This window comes from Theropithecus gelada, chromosome 2 (genome assembly GCF_003255815.1).
Source record: "Theropithecus gelada isolate Dixy chromosome 2, Tgel_1.0, whole genome shotgun sequence".
NCBI lineage: Eukaryota > Metazoa > Chordata > Mammalia > Primates > Cercopithecidae > Theropithecus > Theropithecus gelada.
Genome location: NC_037669.1, coordinates 54,772,815 through 54,787,023, shown reverse-complemented (window position 1 = coordinate 54,787,023; position 14,209 = coordinate 54,772,815). Strand labels below are relative to the sequence as shown.

Sequence of the window (14,209 nt, the reverse complement as noted above, 5' to 3'; positions counted from 1 at the left end):
AGGCTACGCTACATCTAGGCCTGCCAGGGAGACTGGTCTCCTCACGAGTCCCCCTGCACAGATGTCTAAATGTACAGAGTCCCAACAGAACACACACAGGGATAAAAACTATATACTGAAGCAGGCCAAGCTGAATGCTGGTGCCTCCCTAGGACATGACCCAGCCATGAGGAGCAGGCTTAGGTTCATTTTTGCTGAGTCTGCGATCAAACCAAGAAGCCTCATTTCTTTGGCTTTGTGGTCTCAGCACCAAGCATTTAGGAGGTGCATTTGTGGAACCTCCTGCGTGGCCTCTAATTCTGGCATGGCTCTGTGCTTGTCACTCAATCCTACTGGCTGACTAGACCACCTTGCCTTGGCCTCTCCTGTTAGGAATCAGATTGACTGTCTCATTGAATATTGTTGAATCAAGGAGAGTCTCATACCCCAGGTAGCAGGCAGTGACCTCTGCATGGTACAGTCCTTGTCAGGACCTTTGTCCTCCGTGACCAGGCTCCAGGTCTGAGCTGGCATTTTTGCTCTTTCGGATGCTGGTTGTAAACACTGTGGTTTCCTTCTCTGGGTCCTCTTCTCAAGGTTTTCCTCTGCATCTTGCTGGTCGGGAATTGCAGCAACACTTAAAATATTCCCGAATGTGAAGGTTCTTTCAGCAAACACTATTCATTCATTTATTCAATAAATACTTACTGAGCTTCTACTCCATGTGCCCGGCACTGTTCGAGTTGCTGAGCAGTTACCACAGTGCACAAAACAAGAAAATTCCTGTCTTCAGGGTTCCGATTTCAGTGAGGAAAGTCAGACAATAATGGTGGTAAATAGAGATCATATGTTGTATGTTCAACTGGAAATGTGCTTAGGAGAAAGATCGAGCTGGGGTGGGTGGGTGGTGTTGGCGTGTTAGATAGAGTGGAAGCAAAGGCTTAAAGGAAGTGGGCAAGTGAGTTGTGTCCGCATCTGGGAAGAGCCAGCCGGGTCCGGGGACTTAGCCAGTGCAAAGGCCAGGAGGTCCGCAGGTGCCTGGCTCATAGCGGGAAATGGCGAGGAGGATGGTGTGGCTGATGGGCAGCCGGGGGAGGGTAAGAGGAGGTGAGGACTCAGAGGTCAAGGAAGCAGGAGTTCGCACAGGGCCCTGGAGTACTCTGCCCTTTACTTCGGCAGGGGAGCCTCTTCTGAGCAGAGGAGGAGTGCAATGGGGACCTGGAGCCCTCTGGATGCTGGGTGGGCCAGGGACCCAGGGGTGGGTGGGCGGAGGGAGGGAGCCCAGAGGGGCCACTGCAAGGATCCAGGCAAGTGATGATAGTGGCAGGACCAGAGGGGTGGCAGTAGGGGTGGGGGGAATGGCTGGCTCCTGGACATCCCTTGAAAGTAGGGCCGACAGCACTTGCTGACAATTATCCATTAGACATCACCATGGCACTGCTGTTCCCGCGCCTGTCACACCAGGTCCCGGCATTTGTCCTAGCATCCGTCATTCCACACAGGGTCGGTGCTTTCTGTGTGTGTGGCCAAGCCTCAGCTGTCTTGCCCACTTGGTTCCCACCACCCCTGGAGCCAACTAATGAAAGGCCACCTGAATTCTGCTCAAAATTCAGTTAAATGGTTACCAGTCATTATTCCAGAGATCACAAGATTTGCAACTTTTCCAGTTCACTATTATAGAACCTAAGACTGGCCTTTTGAAATGCAACCCTTTCATTTCAACCAGAAATCCTTTCAGGTTTTTGCATTTCTGACAACCGGATGGTCCCACCTGGACCCTCGACTGTTAGCTCAACCAGTCCTGTGGCCCCACCCGGAAGCAGATTCATTGAACAAGGAGCCTTTCCCACAGCCCTGTGACTGCATCCCCAGCCAGTCAGCAGCACCCATTCCTATAGCCCCCGCCCACCAAACTACCCTGGTGAAACCCCAGCCTCCACATTTTCAGGGAGAGTGATTTGAGTAGCAGCTCCGTCTCCCAGGTGGCATGGCCAGCCTCACGTCAGTTAAGCTCTTTATTGCAATGCCACAGTCTCAATGAGTTGGTTTTGTCTGGGCAGTGGGCAGGAAGACCCCATCAGGCGATTACAAACCATGAAGGAAGGTCAAGGTTTTCTGATTACCATTCTGATTCTTAGGAGCCTCCCAACTTCAAAAAAACAAAACAAAACAAAAACAAACAAACAAAAAAACCCACTATAATTTTCAATTCATGGTTTGCATTAGCAAAATACTGTCAATAAATCTAAATCCATCAGAGGAGTGGCTAACTCAGCTCTAGCACGTCTGTACCATGGAGCCTTTGAGGGAAGAATGCATAGTTCTATAGGAGCTCATGTGAACTGATCTCCAGAGTATATTAAATCAGAAGAGGAAAGTGTGACTAGAATAAACATATGTGTATGTGATGGATGTCTATTTCATTGTTTTCTTTTTCTGAGATGGAGTTTTGCTCTTGTTGCTCAGGCAAGAATGCAATGGTGCGATTTCTGCTCACCACAATCTCTGCCTCCCGGGTTCAAGGGATTCTCCTGCCTTAGCCTCCTGAGTAGCTGGGATTTCAGGCATGTACCACCATACGTGGCTAATTTTTTATTTTTAGCAGAGACAGGGTTTCTCCATGCTGGTCAGGCTGGTCTCAGACTCCGGACCTCAGGTGATCCGCCTGCCTTGGCCTCCCAAAGTGCTGGGATTACAGGCGTGAGCCACCACACCCGGCCTGTGATGTCTTATTTCTTAGTTATATTTACATCCTTCTGTGTTTCTGAAAGTACACACAAAAACAAGATGGTGTTTGCTCCTGAAGGAATCAGATGGGGTTAGATGAATAGTTCTGTTTACCCTTTGGAACCACTTAAATGTTTTACCTCACTGATATATTTCTTCTACACACACACACACACACACATACACACACACACACACAGCTTAAAAATCTAAGCCAGATATAAAAGACTGTATGATTCATAATAATTTTCTAAACAATTTTTTTAATTTACAAAAATAGAAATAAAAAATTTTAAGACAGCATGATTCTATTTACGTGACATTTTAGAAAAGTCTATTTACATGACTATAAAGGGACAGATGGCAGCTTTATGATTTAGCAGAAATGGTGGTTACATAACTGTATAAATTTGCCAAAACTTATTGAAAGACTTACCTGTAAATAGTACATTTTATTGTATATAAATTATGTCGATAAACAATGCTTTCAAAAATATCAGTTATTAAAATGATGTGCACATGCCAGGCATGATGGCTCACACCTGTAATCCCAACACTTTGGGAATCCAAGGCACTTTGGGAAGCTGAGGCAGGCGGGTCTCTTGAGGCCAGGAGTTCGAGACCAGCCTGGCCAACATGGTGAAACCCCAACTCTACTAAAAATGTAAACATTAGCCAGGCACGGTGGTGCACACCTGTACTCCCAGCTACTCGGGAGGCTGAGGCACGAGAATCTTTTGAGCCTGAGAGGCGGTGGTTGCAGTGAGCTGAGATCATGCCACTGCACTTCAGCCTGGGCAACAGAGCAAGACTCCGTCTCAAATCAAATAAAATTCTGTGGGTCAGGCGTGGTGGCTCACGCCTGTAATCTCAGCACTTTGGGAGGCCAAGGCGGGCGGATCACAAGGTCAGGAAATCGAGACCATCCTGGCTAACACAGTGAAACTCCGTCTCTACTAAAAATAAAAAAAAAATTAGCCAGGCATGGTGGCGGGCGCCTGTAGCCCCAGCTACTCGGGAGGCTGAGGCAGGAGAATGGCGTGAACCTGGGAGGCGGAGCTTGCAGTGAGCCAATATCACGCCACTGCACTCCACCCAGGGTGACAGAGCACGACTCCGTTTCAAAATAAAAAATAAATAAAATAAATAAATAAATAAATAAATAAATAAATAAATAAATAAAATTATGTGTACGAGGGCTGAGCGCGGTGGCTCATGCCTGTAATCCTAACACTTTGGGAAGCTGAGGCAGGTGGATCACCTGAGGTCAGGAGTTTGAGACTAGATGGCGAAACCCCATCTCTATTAAAAATACAAAAATTAGCTGGGCATGGTAGTGGGTGCCTGTAATCCCAGCTACTTGGGAGGCTGAGGCAAAGGAGAATCGCTTGAACCCGGGAGGCAGAGGTTGCAGTGAGCTGAGATTGTGCCACTGCACTCCAGCCTGGGCAACAAGAGCGAGACTCTGTCTCAAAGAAAAGAAACAAACAAAAAATTATGTACACAAATATGGATAGCACTGGTGAGAAGCATGGCAAAAACACAAGTGGTTCTCTTGTTTTGGGCTCAGACATGTGACTGTGCCATCACAGCCCCCCCGGGATTTAGAATTCTTCTGAAAGGCATCCTGTGCACTCCTGAGCACCAGCTTCAACAAATGAAAAGGCTGAGCTGGAGGGGCTGGGACACAGCACACCTTGACGACAGCTACTCCTGGCTGTGTGGGGCCCAGGAAAGTCCGTTCCCCCACTAGGACGGGCAGGCCCTACCGAGGCTCAAGCTCCTTTGCTGTTTGGAATCTTCCCTCCCCAGCCCCCAGCCTCATCAAAGGCTGCCCTTCCCTATTCACTGACCACAGCTGCTTTGACTCCATTAGCCGCTGAGCTCCTGGAAGAAGAGGAAGAACGTTGTTTTCCCTGGGCTCAATGCCAAGAGACCGTGGCAGTTGCTCAAGATTTACTTGTGAAACCCCGGATCTCAGGAGGAGGGAAGCTTGACAAATACCGAGCCTCCCACCCCCACTCCAACTCTGTTACTGAGCACTTTACAGGAGGAGCAGGTAGGCCCTGCCACTGCTTCAGCAAGGGTGGACTGGGATAGCTTCTGTGATCATACAAACATCAGGCCTCCCTGCCAGACGGCACACCCCATGGAGCCAGCCTGGCACCGGGCCAGCCTCCAGCCATAACTGCAAAAGAGCAGGAGAGCCCAGAATAGCAGCCCCTCTTCATCGAGCTTCAGCAGCTTCGCCCACAGGGTGCAGGGTTCAGGTCTGCTGCCAGAAATAGCTCCCAGACCAGCTTTGGTAAGACAGTGGTTTACCTTAGTATTTACTAAATCCAAATAGGCTTTATAGTAAGAGTCGTGAAACGATAGGTTTTGTTTTATTTATTTATTTTTTTTGAGACAGAGTCTCGCTCTGTTGTCCAGGGTAGAGTGCAGTGGCAGGATCTCGGCTCACTACAACCTGTACCTCCCAGGTTCAAGCAATTCTCCTGCCTCAGCCTCCCAATTAGCTGGGATTACAGGTGCCCACCAACATGCCTGGCTAATTTTTTGTATTTTAGTAGAGACAGGGTTTGGCCATGTTGGTCAGACTGGTCTCCAACTACCAACCTCAGGTAATCCACCTGCCTTGGCCTCCCAAAGTGCTGGGATTACAAGCATAAGCCACCATGCCCGACCTAAGTTCAGCCTTTCATGCTTGTCTTGAGTCGTCCAATATTGGAAAATGCCAGCTCACACTGATGAGAAGCTCCTGCTCTTTGGGGCTACCTATGAGCCCACTTTGAAACCCCGAGGTTGAAAATCCTGAACATCAAAGATAAGCTGTCTGGCAAGTTAGGATGGGCATTGATGGAGAAATGCCTTACAGCTTGAGTAGTACTTTTTCACCTAACCACTTAAATGGTTATTATAAAATGGGACACTGAGAAATTAGAAGAGTGACTTAATCCCACCTGCTCAATTGAAGCTCTTCTGATTGGTGAATTTAATTAGGAAATTGTTACTTATGGTATCAATTACATAGTCAGCTCAAGCCTCAAATTCAGCCGACTTTAGTTTCAAAATCAACTGCAATTTTGTTTTTTAAAAGAGACTGGGATCTTGCTATTGGGCCCCAGGCTGGCCTTGAACTCCTGGTCTCAAGGGATGCTCCCACCCCAGTCTGCTGTGTAGCTGGGACTGCAGGCACCTGTCACTGCACCCAGCTTTTTCCCCCTTCGGTAGAAAAACTGCTATTATTTGTAATCCTATGTTATGGAGAATAGTTTGACAATAGATTTGTGTCTTCCTTTAGCCCTTTCCAACCTTCCAGATAGAACCCCACCCCTAAAGAACACAGGCAAAGAAGATATATCAGCATCAACAATTTATTGCAAACTCCCTAATATTACATGCTGATGTGCTTGAGAATTCACTCAGGAATGTTCCAGGATGGGAGCCAGAAGGTAGAGAGCACCATGAAAGTGCAGCCTGTGAGGCCGGATTGCTGAGGGGCAGACTTCATGCCAATGGAGGGGCAGACTTCAGGACCAGTCTGGGTGGGCTAAGCTGCCTTGGGCAGGAAGGAGCTGGGTCAGACTAGGAGCCTGAGATTCTCCTTTGGCCAACCCACCCCAGGTTTCCAGTCCCTCCTCCTCACTCAGGTCCTGTGTGGTGAGGGAGGTGTGGGGAAGTTAGCGGCTCTACAGCTGCCAGGCTTGTGGGCACTACCAGTTGAGCGTGGGGCCCCTAGTCTAGTCCTTCACTGGGGAAATCTTCCAAGGGCTTAGGCTTTCACTGGAAGTATCTTCAGACAGGTCAGGATGAAGGATGAGGCCTTGCCCTTGGGGGGCGGCCCTTCCTCTGTAGCATCAAGGAGCTGCTGCAGATAACAGGAGGTGCCAAGCATCACGTGGCCCGTGGCCTGCATGCTGAAGAGGGCCCAGCGGAGAGCTTCCCTGGGTGGAATGAGAGGGCATGCAAGTCAAAACCACAAAGTAGGCTGGGCATAGTGGCTCATGCCTATAATCCTAGCGCTTTGGGAGGCCATGGTGGGTGGGTCACCTGAGGTCAGGAGTTTGAGACCAGCATGGCTAACATGGTAAAACCCCGTCCCTACTAAAAATATAAAAATTAGCCAGGCATGGTGGTGGGTGCCTGTAATTCCAGCTACTTGAGAGCCTGAGGCAGGAGAATCGCTTGAACCCAGAAGGCAGAGGTTGCAGTGAGCTGAGATGGAGCCACTGCACTACAGCCTGGGTGACAGAGCAAGACTCTGTCTCAAAAACACAAAAAACAAAAAACAAAACAAAAAAAGATGGGCTCAGTGGCTCATTTCTGTAATCCTAGCACTTTAGGAGGCTGAAGTGGGTGGGTCACTTGAGGTCAGGAGTTTGAGACCAGCCTGGCCAATATGGTGAAACCCCATCTCTACTAAAAAATACAAAAATTAGCCACGCATGGTGGTACACATCTGTAATCTCAGCTACTTGGGAGGCTGAGGTATGAGAATCGCTTGAACCTGGGAGACAGAGGTTGTAGTGAGCTGAGATTGCACAACTGCATTCCAGCCTGGGCAACAGAGCAAGACTCCATCTCAAAAATGAATAAATAAATTAAGAACAAAACACGAGTGTACCGCCTCCCTGCACCCCCTTATTCCCATGCTGGCCTGGAAGGGATTGGTTTCATTATGTTTGTTTTCTTCATTAATAACATTTGAATACCACTAAGGTGGTAGCACTAAAAGCACTTCATCAATTCTAGAGCGATGTGCAAACAGGAACAGATGCTGCAGATGAGGTCAGGATTAGGGCGAGGACCTGCAATTCCACCTTAACTGAGATGCCCGGAACCTCCCTACTTTCTCATGCGAAACTCCAGCTCATTTCATAATGCCTTCTATTTTTCTACTACTACTTTGGACCAGCCAGATTAATCTCCATAATGTGGCTCTGCCCCTTGAGACACTCTGTTCTAGACTCTGAGGCTTTTCCAAGTTACCTGCAGTCTAGCTCATGTTCAGAGTGCTGGACATGAAGACACCCATGCCTGGCGTGAGCATGTACTGAGAACTGAACCTGAATCAGGTAGGCCAAAGTCCTAATCCAGTCTTTTTTTTTTTTTTTTTTTTTGAGAAGGAGTCTCGTTCTGTCACCCAGGCTGGAGTGCTGTGGCACTATCTCGGCTCACTGCAAGCTCCGCCTCTTGGGTTCACACCATTCTCCTGCCTCAGCCTCCTGAGTAGCTGGGACTACAGGCGCCCGCCACCACACCCCGCTAATTTTTTGTATTTTTAGTAGACAGGATTTCACCGTGTTAGCCAGGATGGTCTCGATATCCTGACCTCGTGATCTACCCATCTCAGCCTCCCAAAGTGCTGGGATTATAGGTGTGAGCCACCGCGCCCAGCCCTAATCCAGTCTCATTAGCTGGGTGAACTTTAGCAAACTGCTCTAGTTCTGAGCTTCAGCTCCCTTATGGGTAAAATGGGATTGCACCTGCCACCCAGAGTCATGAGGCTGAAATAGCATAAAGCAATTAACATGGGGTTGGATGTTTAGAAAGTAGGGGAAATGGGGAAGCGGGGGCAGGCTCAAGAGCAGCTGGTTGAATGCTAGGCAACTTTGGCTGGGTGCACTGGCTCACGCCTTTAATTCCAGCACTTTGGGAGGCCGAGGAGGATGGTTTGAGGCCAGGAGTTTGAGACCAGCCTGGTCTAGTGAGACCTTGTCTCTACAAAAACATTAAAGAACCAGCCAAGCATGGTAGCACACACTTGTGCTACTCAAGAGGACCACTTGAGCCTACGAGGTCGAGGCAGCAATGAGCCATGATTGCACCGCTGCACTGTAGCTTCGATGACAGAGTGAGACGCTGTCTCTAAAAAAATAAAAAGAATGCTAGACAATTTTAATCAAATACTTGTCAAACCTGTTTGAAAGAGATATGTGAGGGTCACTCGAGGTGTCTAGTACTAAGTGGGATAGGGGAGTGGAAAACAAAAGGCAAAGAAGTATTCCCTGGCTGTTGTTCAAACTTTAGTCTTTTATTAATGTTCATTCAATAAGTGAACTTATTGTCTGACTGGGTTTTGGGGGGCAGAAAGACACTTAGAACTATTCACATATACACAGGAAAATACTTTACATTTTCAAGGCTACACCTTAGAAGTATACCCACTTCTCAAATTAAGGAACTGAGGCTGACAACCTAGCTGACCAACCTTAGAAACGAATGAAATTCGCCTGTAATACCAGCACTTTGGGAGGCCGAGGTAGGCGGATCACGAGGTCACGAGTTCAAGACCAACCTGCCCAAGATGGTGAAACCACGTCTCTACTCAAAAAATACAAAAAAATTAGCTGGGCATGGTGGCGGGGGCCCGTAATCTCAGCTACTCAGGATGCTGAGGCAGAGAACTGCTTGAACCTGGGAGGTGGAGGTTGCAGTGAGCCAAAATCGTGCCACCACATTCCAGCCTGGACGACAGAGTGAGACTCCATCTCAAAAAAAAAAAAAAAAAAAAAAAAAAAAAGGAATGAAATTCTGATCCATGCCACAATATGAATGACTCTTGAAAATCCGAAGTGAAGGAAGCCAGAAATGAAGGATGAGTATTGACTGATTCCAGTTCCATGTGGTACTAGAATTGGCAAACTGATAAGACAGTGGAATGGAGGCTACCAGTGTCTGGAGGGAGGAGCAATGGAGACTTAGAGCTTCAGGGGGACAGAGTTTCTGGTTGGGATGATGCAAGACGTCTGGAAATGGATGGTGGTGATGGCTGTGCAACATTGTGAACGTACTTAATGCCACTGAACTGTACACTTAAAATGGTCCAAACGATAGATTTTATGCTATATAATCACAATTAAAAAAAACCTAGTGATGCCACTAAGTCACTAAACTGATTCCAACTTGCTATTGTTTTTTGATACCAACATATCTACTGTGTTTAGGTCTAAGTGTCCCACCTCCCCTAAGTGGACTGAGTTTAAGGTCTGAAATTTATTCTTTTTTTTTTTTTCTTTTTTGAGACAGAGTCTTATTCTGTCACCCAGGCTGGAGTGCAATGGTGCGATCTCGGCTCACTGCAACCTTCACCTTCTAGGTTCAAGTGATTCTCCTGCCTCAGCCTCCCGAGTAGCTGGGATTACAGGCATGTGTCACCATGCCTGGCTAACTTTTGTATTTTTAGTAGAGACGGGGTTTCACCATGTTGCCCAGGCTGGTCTCGAACTCCTGACCTCAGGTGATTCGTTCACCTCAGCCTCCCAAAGTGCTGGGATTACAGGTGTGAGCCACTGCCCCCAGCCGGTCTGAAACTTCTTGTTCATAATTTTGAAATATGCAGACTATTGGTGGTAGTCTGAGGTCAAGAGGTAGCATGAGATGGTAGTATCCTGGAAGAAGCAGCTGAGGAGGAAAATGGAACTCTCAGCCACAGAACCAGGCTCAAGTCTGCCACCCACTGTTGTGTCTGGCAAGCAGACCCACACAGCCTCAGTTTCTTCATCTGCAGATTGGGTCTGCAGGAGATCAACTAAGAAAGCAAGAAGGTCTGATATGTTCTAGCTACATGTGATCTGGTAGAACTCTTGGGACCCTGGGCAGGATTTCTCAGAAGCCCCATGTGAACAGAGATCGCCTGTGTCTTCATTTATTCTACAACCATTTAAATAACTACTATGTGTCAGCATTCACCAAGGTGCTGGAGGCCACAGAAATTCCTGCCCTCATGGAACTTGTTCTGGTATTTTGTTCATCTCTGAATCTGTAGTTACAGCATAGGGCCAGGCACGCAGTGGGCACTCAGGAAACACTGCATGAAGGAACTGAGGAAGAATAGACTATCGGAAAGACGGACTAGAAGCCACGCTCTGCTGCTCGCAAGTTTTGTGGCTTTGGACTGATTCGATCACTTCAGCCTCGGTGGCTACATCCACCTAATGGATAAGGATGCCCCAGGGCGCCACTGGAGCGGCTGAATTTCGGAAACATCACCATGATGGCATGCAGCTTCTAACCTCACATATTCTCATGCTTCCTGACACACTTGGTTAGGTTTCCAAAATAAGTTTTAAGAAAAGTTCGTTATATAGTACAAATGACTCTGGTCCATAAGATGTGCAAATTAATTCTGTCCTATGGAGGGAAGATTATTTCATCCCTCCCATCCCCACGGGAGAAAAAATCCAATTTTGTATGTATACATTTATCTCTTTTTTTCTTCTTTTTAGAGACAAGGTCTCATGCTGTTGCCCAGGCTGGAGTACACAGTGGTATGGTCATATCTCACTGCAGCCTCAAACTCCTGGGCTCAAGCAATCCTCCCAACTAGCTGGGATTATGGGCACATACTACTGCTGCTCCCAGCGTGCATGCCTCTCACTATGTTGGCCAGGCTGGTCTCAAACTGTGTGTGTGTGTCTCTCACTATGTTGCCCAGGGGTGTGTGTATGTGTGTGTGTGTGTGTCTATGTTGCCCAGGGGTGTGTGTGTGTGTGCATGTGTCTCTCTCACTATGTTGTCCATGCTGGTCTCAAACTCCTGGGCTCAAGAGATCCTCCTGCCGTGCGTGTGTGTGTGTGTGTGTGTGCGCACACGTGCGCATGCATGTGTCTCTCTCTCTATGTTGCCGAGGCTGGTCTCAAACTCCTGGGTGCAAGAGATCCTCCTGCCTTGACCTCCCAAAGTGCTGGGATTCCTGGTGAGAGCCACTGCACCCAGCCTATCTCATCATTCTTACTGGACCTATATATGTGTGGGATTTTGAATTCTCCTTTGAACTGATTGTAACTTCTTGCTAGTTCTCTCATTAATTAATGAATTCAATTAACTCTTTGACACATACTTATTTTTTTTTTGAGACGGAGTCTCGCTCTGTTGCCCAGGCTGGAGTGCAGTGGCGCGATCTCGGCTCACTGCAAGCTCCGCCTCCTGAGTTCACGCCAGGAGTAGCTGGGACTACAGGCACCTGCCACTATGCCTAGCTAATTTTTTATATTTTTAGTAGAGACGGGGTTTCACCGTGTTAGCCAGGATGGTCTTGATCTCCTGACCTTGTGATCCGCCCGCCTCGGCCTCCCAAAGTGCTGGGATTACAGGCATGAGCCACTGTGCCTGGCCCTCTGCTTTTTTTTTTTTTTGAGACACTCTTGTTCCTTTGCCCAGGCTGGAGTGCAGTGGCACAATCTCGGCTCGTTGCAACCTCCGCCTCCTGGGTTCAAACGATTCTCCTGCTTCAGTCTCCTGAGTAGTTGGGATTACAGGCATGCACTGCCATGTCCAGCTAATTTTTGTATTTTTGTAGAGATTGGTTTTGCCATGTTGGCCAGGCTGGTCTCAAACTCCTGACGTTAACTGGTCCATCCACCTTGGCCTCCCAAAGTACTGGGATTACAGGCGTGAGCCACTGTGCCTGGCCAACACATGTTCGTTTTTAAAAAACTGACTAGAAGACTACTTAGGAAAACTTCCAATTTCTTTTCTTTCTTTTTTGAGGTGGAGTCTCACTCTGTCGCCCAGGCTGGAGTGCAGTGGCGCGATCTCGGCTCACTGCAAGCTCTGCCTGCTTGGTTCACACCATTCTCCTGCCTTAGCCTCCCAAGTAGCTGGGACTACAGGTGCCCACCACCACGCCTGGCTAATTTTTTGTATTTTAGTAGAGACAGGGTTTCACCGTGTTAGCCAGGATGGTCTCAATCTCCTGACCTCGTGATCTGCCCATCTCGGCCTCCCAAAGTGCTAGGATTACAGGCGTGTGCCACCGTGCCCGGCCCTGGAAAACTTCTTATTTCAATGAGAAAATATAGTTGCTAGAGTGGAAAGTAGTCATAAAAACAAAATGCATCCAGGTTTCACCAGGAGGAACACGTGCACCCTTGGGCACATGCCAGTGTCGTCCATAGCAGCACTTCGAGAGCCCATCAGGCTCCATGTTGTCTGATACAGGCTATACTTTGTCAGCACCAATGCCAGACCCAGGCGCTGAGAAGGGTGAGTCCATGTGAACAGACAGGGGCTCTCCCATTGCCTGTACCCACTCTGTCCCCAGGAAATCCCAATTCGCTTACTTCACGATGCGTTTGGCCCCACTGCAGTGGAGATCTTAGGAAAGGGAGTACGTATCATAAAAAATCACCTTCACGTTCAGGCAGCCAATGAAGTCCTGTGGGTTCAGCTTGTACAGGTCAAAGGTTACACGGGCCACATCAATCTTCTGGCAGGCTTATGGGAGAGGGACTATGGGTGCCTTATCCCCTGCATCGAGACAAGCAGATGGTTAGCACCCCTTGAAGACTCTCTACTTATGCTTATTACTGCATTCCAGCCTATTAGTCACTGCAGTATTAGATAGTGGTGACGGTTGCACAACTTTGTGAATATACTAAAAAACCCTGAATTGTACACTTTTAGAGGGTAACTTTTAGAGGAAGGAAACCATACCACAATTAAATGTGAGTTACATTATATTTTATTGGACAATATCTAGACTATGAATCCTGAAACCAGGAGCCAAGAGGTACCATGATAAAGTCTCTGGGTCGTGATTCCACAGCAGACGGCCTGGGCTCCAGTTCCACCTCATAGACCCCAGCCCACTTGTTCTTTCCCTGGCAGCCAACGAGCTTTGATGGGGGGCTTCCCAGACTGGCTCTGTGGCTCCATAGGGATGGCAAAAGCATCACTGACCTTATTCCCCAGCTCCAGCCTGGGTGACAGAGCGAGACAATGTTTCAAAAAAAAAAATAAATAAATAAAATAAAATTCTGACAGGTATTAAACCAAAGCTGAAAAATACATGAATAAAATATATCAGACTAGGTTTGGGGATAGAATGTGTGTAAAAAAGGCCGGGCACGGTGGCTCAAGCCTGTAATCCCAGCACTTTGGGAGGCCGAGATGGGAGGATCACGAGGTCAGGAGATCGAGACCATCCTGGTTAACGCGGTGAAACCCCGTCTCTACTAAAAAATACAAAAAACTAGCCGGGCAAAGTGGCGGGCGCCTGTAGTCCCAGCTACTTGGGAGGCTGAGGCAGGAGAATGGCTAAACCCGGGAGGCGGAGCTTGCAGTGAGCTGAGATCTGGCCACTGCACTCCAGCCTGGGTGACAGAGCGAGACTCCGTCTCAAAAAAAAACAAAAAACAAAAAACAAAAGAAGTTCAAGAAATATTTGTTCAATGAAAGAATAAATCTACCCTTGTACAGAATAGACACTTAGGGAATTTAAGTGACTTGCCCAAGATCACATGGCTAATAAGTGGCAGAGATGGGATTGAACCCACGTGTTCAACTCCAGAGCTTAAGTTTTTACCCATTACTCTAGACCCAGTGCTTCTTAGACTGTCAATGGTGAAGGGCCGGTTTTGGGGTTTTTTGTTTTTTAAATTTCTAATCTCTTGTAGGCTAATACTTTTGTAAAATATTTTGATCATGTATTTGGATGTTGTGACAATGTCAAATTATTATAAAAGTCTCTAAATCCTTACTCTCAATGTCTGTGCTTATC

At 47.7% G+C, this 14,209-nt stretch overlaps 2 pseudogenes across 1 annotated transcript; one reads left to right on the top strand and one right to left on the bottom strand.

Annotated features, from left to right (window-relative positions):
• LOC112619313 overlaps window positions 1-4,672 on the top strand; it is a 54,402-nt pseudogene extending 49,730 nt beyond the window's left edge.
• A 1,393-nt stretch (window positions 4,673-6,065) lies between these two features.
• LOC112619312 lies at window positions 6,066-13,365 on the bottom strand (annotated as a pseudogene). The gene is made up of 3 exons (XR_003118211.1): window positions 13,300-13,365; window positions 12,771-12,957; window positions 6,066-6,650 (listed from the first exon to the last, which is right to left on the bottom strand). The product of XR_003118211.1 is annotated as a cell death activator CIDE-3-like (transcript).
• Between the last annotated feature and the right edge of the window lie 844 nt (window positions 13,366-14,209).